Genomic DNA, 12,221 nt, shown 5'->3' with positions numbered 1-12,221 from the left:
AGAAAAAATTGAACTTATCAAGAAACAAAACAACGTTTTCTTATTTAGAACGAGCTGACTGCATATTATTGCAGTCAGCTCGTTCTGAGAACACTACCTGCATAGATGGCAAAACTTTCACGTCACTTTGTTAATAATTGCTGTGCAAGGTCAGAGATGCTGTGCAAGGTCAGTTAAGCCAAAAATCCAGAGTGTATGTGGGAGTAGTTTCTGTGTATGCACTGTGCTGCGTTATCTTGCAGATTTGTGAGTCATACATGCTGCAGCATGCCAAATGTACAAATAAATGCACTACTACACGCTTTTTTGAACGAAAATTTGGCAGATGTATTCAGAAAAATAATCGTCAGAAGTGCTGAAAGCCCGCTTATGAAACTATGTGCATGGCCCATGAACAGCTCCACTTGGCTCCTTTCTCTATGTCTGAAATGAAAGTACAAATAGAAATATTGTGGCAGGAGTAATTTTCAGAGTTGAAACCAGTAAAGTTTTCATAGTTAAGACCACTATGGTGAGAACAGAGGTGACGTACGACACCTCTGTTCACACCACTATTTTAAAAATCACAAAAGTAGATGGTATTTACAAACAAGAACTGTTCACATGCAGAACAAGCAGCAGAATGCTACGAAGACCTATTGCTATAGTAGACGAAAATGCTATACTAGACAAACACACTATAGTAGACAAACACACACATTAAACACACTATATACTAGCTGCAGAACAATGCATAGACTAGCATAACAAGTTCCGTTTAAATAGTGCCATAGTGTGGCAGTTACAGTTTCTGTAACTACTAACACCTTGAGAGTTATGTTGGGTGAATAAAAAAGTTTTGCATTATAATATGAAATTTTACGCAAGACAAAGCTTATTGTAGACCACTGCAAAGACCTACATGCGGCAGGGAGCATATTGTAATGGCACCTTTAGAACGAGAAACAGGAGCTCTGAGATAAGAGGATCAGTACTTCGTTGTCGTAGCCTCAACCCACTCAGCACTCTGTCACTGCTCAACCAACCCAGCACTCTCACTGCGCTTGGCATGGGTACACGTCGCCTTATTCATAACATCATGGTGGAGGTATTAGCCTGATGAATACAATAAATAATTCATCAACACAAAAGGTGAGCATTAAATTAAGAAGCAAGGTTTGTATATATAGTTTTTTTAATCCAATGAACACTATATGACAATTGTACATCTTATTTCGGCAGGAGCTAACATAAAGATGGGGGCTTGAATGAGTGTCATATCACTGAACTAAGTGTGTTGCTCGAGCCACTGTTTGAACAAAACAATTTGTCTAAGCTGTAGCAGCAACCTTGATGCAGTTAGCTGCCCCAGTAAAGAAAAGTTCTCTTGTCGAATAACAGGCTCTAACATTCGCTCAATGATCCTTTTTCATCAGGTATACGTCTCAACACATTCATTACAAATCCTCAAGTTTAAAACAAATGCTTCTATTGTAATGATACTGGGTGCAAAATTTAGGTTGCAGAAGGCAAGGCATTTAGTAGGGGTCTGGCTGCTCAACAGTTTCATAACACTATGTCCATGATGTTAAAATGAGTGAATCGACAACAGGACATTCACTTACCAGAGCAGCAAACGCTATCAAGGTTACTGCAAAAACTTAGACACACAATCTTTGTTCAAACATTCAAAACATCCTAACCTTGAAAAATCTTGCCTGGCTTCAATAACAATCTTCCTCTAATGATTTAAATCTCATTCAAGCCCCCCACCAATACCACCATCCTAACTTCTGCCATAATAAGACAACTGTCATGTAGTGTTTGATAAAATTTTAAGATGTGAACAGTAAGCCTTTCTTTTCAAATTAAAGCTCACCATTTACGTTTATGCTTTAAGAGCTGTCTTATCAGCCAAAAAATCCAGGGTAAAATTGTGGGAAGGCGTCTTCAAATTTTAGAGTCAGAAGTAGTTTTAGCTCTTAGTAAACGCCCTTAAAACACACAATGTAAACTTATTATACAAGAAACAATCACTCTTGTAAAAAATGTAGAGAAGCACTGCAGTTGCGCATGTTTGATTTGATTGATATGTGAGGTTTAAGATCTCAAAACCACCATATGATTATGAGAGGCGCCATAGTGGAGGGCTTCGGAAATTTTGACCACCTGGGGTTCGTTAACGAGCACCGAAATCTGAGCACACGGGCTTACAACATTTTCGCCTCCATCAAAAATGCAGCCCCCCCAGTCGGGACTCAATCTCGCGACCTGCGGGTGAGCAGCCGAATACCATTTCGCCATGCTTCCTCACGACCAACATTACTATAAATGGAAACAAAAATTATTTGAATACCATATTCATGAAATTTTGGTGACAAAGACACGAAGACTGTGGTAAAAGCATGAAGCAACAATCATGTGTCAGTTATTTTTTTCCCATAACCCAATTTCTGAGCACATGGTTTGAAAGGTCTCTGCTGTATAAGAAAGTTTTTCCCCAAAAATAGTGCTGGAACAACTTCCAACATTGAGGCATCAAAGCACAAGTTTGGGAAAATATTGCAAATGGTCAAGAAACCACTTCCCAGACTAACAAGACAAGGCCATGAACTCGCAAATACTTACAGGTTAATGCTCCGTCACAGTTTCTGAGGTGGCTTGTGTGTGTTCATCTGTACTGCCTCTTGCCGCCTTTGTGCCAGTTTTTGTAGAGTGTCTGCTGAGAAAACAAAAAAAGCATTAAAAAACAATTCGCTTTCCCTAGCATGCCTCATGTAACACAATCCGACTTTCTTGGCCTCATGAGGTAGCAGTATCGAAAGCATGCGAACAGCTGCCTCTTTAAGTATGTATATTTCACACCCCATTAGCAGGCTCCAAAATAATGCCCAGTCATTGTTAAGCAAGAAGACTAACAGAAGAAAACAGAAACAACATTTTACACTAGACGTAAATTCCGCTTCTTAATACTCACTCAATAGCCTGTTTTCCTTATGCATTATATGCATAGATGTTCAAAAAACTGGGCGTGCAAACATGGCCGCAGGTGAGTCAGGACACTTCAATGTTCAGCTTTTCTTTCTGAACAAAAACTTAGTAGAAGCAATATAGATTTGTACAGATTGCTCTGAAAACAGCTGTCAAGTTGCCGAACAGTAAAAGCCAGAAGACCAAAAAATCTCAACGACTAATAAAATATTAAACACTTACTGATGCAAGCACACCCAAAACATCGTTTTTGATGCGCTGGTTGAATAGGTATTATGTAAACAAAGCAGCAAAGCAATAAACTGCCAACTATGTAGCTGTAAAAGAGGAGAAAGGAGGTGGCTCTAGTGCCATGAAAAATCCGTGAAAGCACTATAAGCAGGAAAATCTTGGTAGATGCTGAATCCACAACAAAAGTGAATTTCCGCTACATTGGTACTTACCGCTTTTATTTATGCTGGTGACTGCATAGGTTGGAATGCGGAGTGCAGTATGAAATATTTATTTTAAAAGTACATACTTAGAGAAAGTGAGAATTTAGCTTCATTGAACATTGCGTGTCCTGCAAACTTTTGCTGTTGATGGTACATATTGAACATAGAAAATGTTTCGTATTATGAACACATAGATACTGACAGAACCTGCAGGCTATTTCACAGGAGAATACTGTAAAATATGAACCAACAAAGCCATGCAGTGCATAAATTGAGCATTCTTATTTGAAATGTAAAAAGCTGCTAAACAACCCCACCGTCTGAAATTTCTGATAACTCCAAAAATTTAAAACGTGAGCAGGTTGCTACAAATATTGTGTTCGCAAGATGAAATATTGAAGTCACAGCCAATAAACCACACATTGAAGCTGTTTTTACTTTCTCACTCGGCTTCTTCACCATTCTCTTCGTGAAGAGGGGTACACATACATTAACATCATGACTACAGTGACATGGCAACAAAGCATGACGTCAGTGATTGTGCAATGAACATGCAGTCATCAACTAACCAAGGCCTCGTTGATGTGCCACTGTGCTAGATTAGCAAGGTGAGTAAGTACTGTGCCAAACATAGGTGAGATAATTAAATATGCACCACGCTGCACAACGACACAATCTATATGGCGTAACTTTAGGTCCAAAACACCATTTCATATTGCAAAGAGAACCAACCAAATTTTACTGCAAAATTGCATCACTTCGCTAACGAAGAGTATACAATGGTCAGGCAATGAAGGGGTCACCATAATTGTTTTTCAAAATAAAATTTCAGTGATACTCGATTAATGCGATTGCTGCAGCACTCCGTAAGAAATAGCAAGATGATCTGAAAGGTGATAAAAGAAAGACAGAGCGAAAGCCACCTGATGACATTTTGAAAGAATGTAATACACACTGCAGAGAACTACTTTTACAGACAAATCCCTGTGAGCTCTAAAACTGACAAGTAACATGCATACTATATCAACATTGGAATGTTTCACACCTTTGAGAGAAATTTACTGTGGTGGCTGCACTGTCTGTGCAGGACAGAAGCTTTGAGGAGCTTTCGGCAATAACAAAAGTTGTACAACACAATTGGGCTCTGTAAACACTCACATGAAATCTACATTGGCACCTTTAAGAAATTTTCAGCTATAGACTGAACCACAGCAATACTTTTTTCTGTTATTATGCAGTACCTTATTGCCTTCTTTGGCCTGGTTTCTTGTTTTCACCCATGAAACAACCCAGCAGACGTTAAGCTTTAGTTGGGGAAGAAGCAGTAGAACAGCATGAATTTATTTTACAGTATAAAAATTTTGGGAATAATATTGCATGATATATAAAATTATGATTCTTGTTAAGTCCCACCACCAAGAAATGAGTGAGCAAGCTGTGACGTTAAGGAGTCAAAAATTAATGGAGTTTTACGAAGATGCTACATATAAGTTAATTATGCTATGGAATTGTGCTGTTACTACTGACTCTGTAGCTGCAAGTGTCTGCTGAATCTACTCGAGTGCACTTAGCAAACCTGTGTAATTATATTCACAGACAGAGAAAATCCAGTTCTCACCTAGCTGACCCAATCACAACATCATGTTGCTTAAAATAAGGGTTCCTGGCATGCAGGATGCAGATGCATGAACTTTGTGGCTATGTCGTGCCACAGTGAACGTGATCGACATCTGCTCGAATTAGGTGAGTAGCTGAAAAATGCTCCATTGTGCAATTAGCTGTAACAATGCAGTATTGCTAGCTACCAGTCGCTTCACCATACACCCCCAACACAATATCGGCACCAGCAAGATTTCAAAGTGTATACAAAATTTTGAACACAATATTTAATGCTACCAGCGGCGTTCTCTATTTCTATATCTAGATGTGTACAACGTGCACACAGTAACCAATAATTGCACCAAGTAGAAGAGTCCATTTTAGGTATTCTATGAAATATATAGACAAGAATCAGGCACATCACTCAAACCGGTTGTTCAGCATCAGAAGTGAAAGTGTGCTTGCAAACGTACAAAGAAAAATTAGCAATTGACCTTGAAATTTGGTGATATCTATGTTTATGTTTGGCAGAAGCAAATCACATACAGTAAATACAGTCCGAGACACTGCAATGATGAGGCTGTAAATTTAAATGTGGGTCTCTATTCTTCACACTATCCTTGCATTTACTAGAAACATAGCAATGCCTGTGAAAAGAAACATAAAGTTTTACAGTTTTTGAGAAATTCTATTTGCCAGTACCCCCTTTTCACAGAAAGGCAACACTTTGCGAAACCAAGTCCCCTTTTGCAGACGAAAGGCACTCGCCATGGTTACAAATAGGTGGAGTACGCTTCTACAGCCTGATTTATTAGAACTGAAAACTATCATAAGAATAATTTTTTTTATTTTAGCTAGCAGGAGTCTTTCTACTGTTGTTTATGTGAAAAAATTTGTCTCAGTGGGAGTTGACAAGAGTAAGGGCTACATATTATTGAGTGCAAAAACACAGTGACCGGTTGTGCAGCAATTTCCAACTATGCTTATTCATGAAAATCATTGCACTTCTCCCTCAAATAAAGGTTGCACATAATTAGCACTTCGGCATGAATAATGTTATGTTGGTAGGTAGCATACATTCTGATGTTACTCTGTGTATCCTGACTTATTTTGCAATATTTTCGCTTCGACATGACTAGCTCAAAACAACACTCTTTTTCCTTAAATGGAACATTTTACATTACCTTCGTGTTAGCCACAGATGCTAAATAAGCACTTCTTATGGATGCTTGGCTCACCGTGTTGTGAGCACTGCACAGTTTGTCAGGGCCATTCTGTTTGCTACCTGCAGTACGCAGCAAAAACTTAGGCATTCAAACAAAAACGAAGCAAGCATGGCAGCAGCATTTCGTTCTTTGGAGATGGAAAGAAGGTAGAGGTAGTGCAACATTGTTCTTCATGAGCTAACATAAATGCATTACTTGTTTCAGTTTGGCACATTAACAGTATAAAAAAGTGAAAATGGTTAGAGGAGACAAGTGGCTGCGTGTTTGAAATTTTCCAAAGTAGGCAGAATTACTCACTTGGGATTTTACAGTGTATATACTTAGCCATCTATAAATTTATGGAAAGTGCTGAATTTCACTAACACTTGCATTATATTAAGCCAATGTGAAAAGAGAACGTATTGCACTCGCTTCCCTGTCCAGCTGGTCTTCTAAAATTTCCTGAAGTTGCACTGACAGCAAAGTGGTCTGGCCAAATTTCAGTGTAACCATTCCAACAAGCACCACTGGCTTCAACTCCAAGTGACAGCATTAAATGAAGTTATTTAATAGTGGCATGCAAATAATGCTAAGTACCTAAGCGTTCGAATAAAAAAATGCAAGTATATTTCAGTTTCATGTTTGATTTTTATTGTTAATGCTTCCGCATGTCACGTTTTCCCTAATGCTGGGTAGCGAGATAAAGACAAAATATTTTTAAATGGTATTACAATATGCTTACCTGCAACAGTCATACTACATGGTACCAAGTAGTGCTAGCAATATCTCTGCAAACATTGAGAGCATTGACAACGGCATATCTCAAAGACCTTCACACTCTTTCATTGAGCTGCAGTTAAAGGCGGCAGCCCCTAAAGTAACTTTGAACCCCTCCTTTCAGAAACCATGTGAGCTGCTTTTCTTCAAAAACACTTGTGGGCGAAAGGTGCAGACATTGACGGAAGTAGATAAATCCCCGGCAACGCGGACTATACCACTCGCAGTTGATGTATCGGCACTCTTGCCAAACCGTTACAGCGAAAGCAGCTTCTTCGTCTCTTATCGCCCTATGAGCTGGGGAAGCGCCCGTGCTAATGCGCTCTGCATCCCTCGGGGTTGCTCGAATCAGGCAATCTCCTCCGTATGGCGTTTTCGGTTTTTTTATATATTATTCTAATTGCCAAATGCAAAGAGCCGCGATGCTCCATGGCATAGGACTAGCATAGCACTGTCGCCCAATTGAGACGAGAAAATCACTAACGGACACTGCGAAAATAGAGAGAGCCAAAGGGACAAGCTGGACGTAACTTAAGGAACTACTGCCGGCACAAGACCTGCAAACAGTGAAATAAACGCTGCCGGCAGAACATGCCACGCTAATATTCATAAATTCATTCTTGCGATAAGATGGAGCCCAGCTGTCACACCAGTGCTAATCAAAGTGGCTCGTTTATCTACACGGAACGCGCCAACTGAAATTCGGTCGTGTCGCCTGATAACGCAACTGCAACGAAAAAGATGCGATGCGCAGTTTTGTCTGCCATTCGCCCGGGACGTAGGGAAGTTTTCGTCAACTGTATCGCAATGTGTACTGCAACACAGCACGCGGCAGCAGCTATCAAGTCCAAACCGCTAAGCCCCTGGTAACCAACTTCATGGTCAGGGGCACGCGACACCGTTGCACAGAATTCGCCACTATGCTGAAGCCGCGCGCAAAAAAAAAAAAACGCTTTCGAGTAAGCCTCTGCGCGACTTCGAAGCAGCGTATACATTCAAGGCATGAGCATTTTGTTGGCCGTCAAACAGGCCGAAGGCGGAGAAAATTCACGAGAGCCGTAAGATAGAAGTTACCTGATCGTGAAGTCTACAGAACTTGTTCGCTGGTCAGCTTGACGGGAAAGTTCCGACACCATGGTGACTCGAAGCAGTGAAGTTAAGGACACCTTGCGCAAACCTGTGGTGGCATATTGTCTGACTTCCCGCCACCACAGGTTAGCCGATCAGAACAGGACAACGAATACACGTCTTGTTGTCGCATATCGTCGTTGGACATGTACGTTTCTAACGAGTCCTCGACCGCAACGTTCCACCGTGACAAGCATCCATGTTGGCTGGCGAGCGCCATGCATGCGCGACCTTGCATGCGCCGCGTACATACATAACGTCACCACGTCGGAGAGGTGTGATTGCGAGCCGGTCCGCCAAAGCACGGCCGCCTGGATCGGCGCGCGCGGCAGTGTTCTGTTGTCGCGAAAGGGCCCACTCTCTCAGGAGTTTCTTGTTTAAACAATATCGAAACCATGCTTTTCAGTTGTGGTATAAGCTTGTTGTATTCGCTACACACTCCAATGAAGTATAATAACCTTTGTAGTAAGAACAACACTGTTCGTAGAAACGGTGAGGCTTTCGTAGTTAACTTTCACATGCAAAAACACTATAAGTACACCATGAAATTTTACGTACGCGTTGTTTTACTGACGAAATGAACTCACGCATTAAGTTGTGCAAATTACGTATAGGCTATTTTTTTGCCTGCATATCTAACCACTTTTTCATTGTAAAGCAAATAAAACAGAAAAAAATGTCTTACCGAAGAAAAGAAAGGATTGTGCACCAGCTCCGTTAATTTCAACGCACTGGGCTTTTTGCTCGTTATCGAACGCGCAATCTGACAACCCTGAAATGCTTGATGACAAGACAGAAATTTTCACATCAGACGGATTACAATAATTAGAAATATCCCCCAAGCTCATTACGACGTGTGGATCCTAACATTGCACCGATGCTGCTTTCAACGACATATCTGTGATGATAATGAGATGAAACCATCAAACTTTATTCGCTCTCTTAGGCAAAACAACCGGCTTACAGTAATGCCGTGGTGCGCGCATGATGAGTTATATAAACAAGTGTAGCTGCTGTGTTTTCGTGCCAAAAAAAAAGGGGGGGGGCGTGGCGTGTGATCCTTGAAAAAAAAGAAGAAAATGGGAAATGTTTCAGTCCCAACACTTTTCTAATATTCTGAGGGACTCCATGTGGTAGTGGTTGCTAAAAGTTCACTATCTGCCTTTTGAAGAGGTAACAAATAAAAATTATGCAAAATTGACGAAAACACAGAAATTCTGTTCGGAAAGCGTGAATCTCCCGCTTTGGTTTTATTTTTGGTGCACGTAGGGTGCAGGTGTTCAGACCCTTGTCTTCCCTTTTTCCACCCGTCTTTCATCCTACTCTTTCCTTACATAACAGTGCTGATGCGTTAGCTCCAAGCCGGGAGCATTACTTGCTGCCTGTTCCGTTCGTAGTGGCGTGATTTCACGCTAAATATACCAGCGATTTTGGCGACCCCCTCAAATCAATTCGACGAAATATTCTGCTGATTTACGGCATTGAAAGCTATGAATCGTTGAATATTTTGGGAAGAAAAAAACGTGCTGACGTGAGTGCTTTCCGAATTTATCCAAATGTCGTATGGCTGTTGTTCATGAAAACGGTTTATTTATGGACGAAGCTCGTTAAAGCGGCACCTGTTTATCCCATAGAGAAATATACTTCCATATGTTCTTCTATGTTCATCCCTCGTCGTAGTACGTAACATGTTCATCCATCGTCGTAGTACGTAACGCCTTTACATGCGTGGTGGTGCCGGTGGGAGATTTCTCCTGTGCGTTGTTGAACAATAAAAATTTGCATCCTGCGCGTTAACTAAAATCTGAATGCGTCTATCTCTCATTCCCTATTAGCAGCCGTCGGCATGTACATTGAGCACTATCTGACAAGAAAGATTTGCTACGTTATACTCGCTGGGCGTAACCTGCTTGGTTTTAGAAATGTTTAGCGAGCTTCAGGCCGCAGTGCCATGAATACAGTGAACTATTCTATACCATGAACTCGAGGTGGTTAAAAGTGGGAAGTGGACACGAAGCGCAAGCAGTAAGAAAGCGTGCGTGTGCCACCTCTCGTTTAGTCCTTGGAACGCCCACTAAATGGCGGTGCTTCTGTTTGCGAAATATATGATGAAAAGATGCTAGATGGTGGTACTTGAAGTGTTGACTAGATGCACGAACGGACACACAGACTGATGCATGGACGGATGCACGGATGGCTGCTCGGACGGATGGACGCATGAACGGACGCACGGGCGGATGCATTGACGAACGCCGAGACGGACGCATGGATCAACATGCGGACGCACAGAGACGCACGCACGGACGGGCGGATCGACGCACGGACGAAAGCAAAAACGAATAGACAGACGGATGCATCACCCCACTCTCCATCAATCACACCGTGGATATGCTGGCGTTTTTTAGTGTCACTCCCTCTTTTAATAGCAAATTTACTTTATATCATAAGTAAAGGTGACTGTTCAAAGTGCTTTAGGCTAACCATTATTAGTGCGATTTTTTAGCCACATACACCTACAAGATTTTAGCCGAAAGGGGTTATGTTTGCAGTTTTTCGGTTGCATTACTGCTCTTTTAATGAATACCTAAGAAAAGAATAATTACTAAGTATAAAGTATATTTTACAAAAAATTACCTATGCACCCCTCAAGTCGCAAATCTTCACCAGAAAAAAATCACAAATTTCCCGAAATCATCAACTTTGTCTACATTGAGGCCAATTTCCACCACGTGGTAGTTTAATTAAAGATAACATTTCTATCAAACTGCAAAGCAAGTAAGCAGTTCTTTTGATATCCTAAGTTTTATCAATACAATTTTTGTTTCATGGACGAAAATAAATTTTGAAATTTCCAATTGGCGTCTATCTTTCCATTTCGTTATATGGCAGCTTCTCTCTTGTTCCCCGTGGCTCTGGTATTCCTCAAGAAAGACAGTGAGTTTCCTCTCTGCCTGAGTATAAATCTACGACGTTTCTCGCACGCGGGTGATGTTATCGCATGCGCCCTTCGTGAGACTGAGATGGGTCGGTTTGCTTCCCCTTTGCTTTAGCCATGTTTGTAGTGCTCGCTCGCGTTCATTTTCGCGCGGCTAAAACACACAACTTTCGGGAGCTGTTTCGATTTGGATTTTATCTGGTGCGTGACGGCCATACCGATATCGGAAACCCGTCAAGAGTATTCATGTCACAAAAAAAGAGAAAAAAGAAACTATGAAAAAACGAATGTTAGTTACACGCACCCAGGCTCTCTGTCAACACAGCCCCACAAAAAAGTGACCTGGTAATGAAAAATTTGCTAGAAAATAAATAACGAGAGCAGCCAACTTCTAGACTTTTCCATAAGGTCCAATGAAGAAGGACATTGTCTCTGCACGTACAGTAGCAGCACTACGTCCGTTGGCATCCATGGCCATTCTCTCCTTCCCACGAACTGAGAGGCACTCGTGAGCATCACGTCAACCTTTGCCGTGCCTCTGATAGACAGTTTTTACAGTGTACCCCACGTTGGCCTTGGCAACGAAAGTGCACATTTGCGTAACGCACTTTTTGAATGCATGGTCATTCCTAATTTTCCTCCCCCTTGACTGAAGCTATTAAGAGTTCGCGCTTGCGACACACATACCGCATTCAAACTTGAGAAATCAGCCTAGCAAAATTAGGGGAGCGGGAGGGGGAGGGCACCTTCTAAAATGGCCATTTTCTACTCTTTACGCCAGAGAACAAAAATTTGAGAGGGGGAGGGGGAGCACGGGCCTGGTCTGCCTCCTCCTGGCTACGCCCCTGTTCAGAAGTGAAACGAAAAGACCAGAGCGGCCTGAAACCCACGTCCGCATGCGCCCAAAACGTTCGCATTTGTTATGGGCCTGGAGAATGATGTGTCTGCTACTGATTTCGCGAATTAAGTCGAGTTTGCCTGCTTTCTGCGCGCTATGTTCCATACCGAATTCAAATTCTCACGCAAAGTGCTGTAAAGACACAGCTCGCACTTTTTGAAACACAGCTCGCACTTTTTGTTTGAGGAGATATACGCCAGTGGAAACGACACCAACAAAAGCACCGGCAGCGGTGGCGCCGGATTCAGCCGGCTGTGCACAAAGATAAGACACGT

General features: G+C 41.7%; 1 long non-coding RNA gene across 1 annotated transcript; it reads right to left on the bottom strand.

Moving 5' to 3' along the window:
- Window positions 1-312: 312 nt before the first annotated feature.
- On the bottom strand, window positions 313-7,457 carry LOC142767023 (uncharacterized). The gene is made up of 4 exons (XR_012884716.1): window positions 6,951-7,457; window positions 6,188-6,288; window positions 2,608-2,698; window positions 313-423 (listed from the first exon to the last, which is right to left on the bottom strand). It is a non-coding gene; the product is annotated as an uncharacterized LOC142767023 (long non-coding RNA).
- Between the last annotated feature and the right edge of the window lie 4,764 nt (window positions 7,458-12,221).

This window comes from Rhipicephalus microplus, chromosome 7 (assembly GCF_043290135.1).
Source record: "Rhipicephalus microplus isolate Deutch F79 chromosome 7, USDA_Rmic, whole genome shotgun sequence".
In the NCBI taxonomy this organism is placed as follows: domain Eukaryota; kingdom Metazoa; phylum Arthropoda; class Arachnida; order Ixodida; family Ixodidae; genus Rhipicephalus; species Rhipicephalus microplus.
The sequence above is the reverse complement of the archived record's forward strand: the minus strand, read 5'-3'. Positions and strand labels throughout refer to the sequence as shown.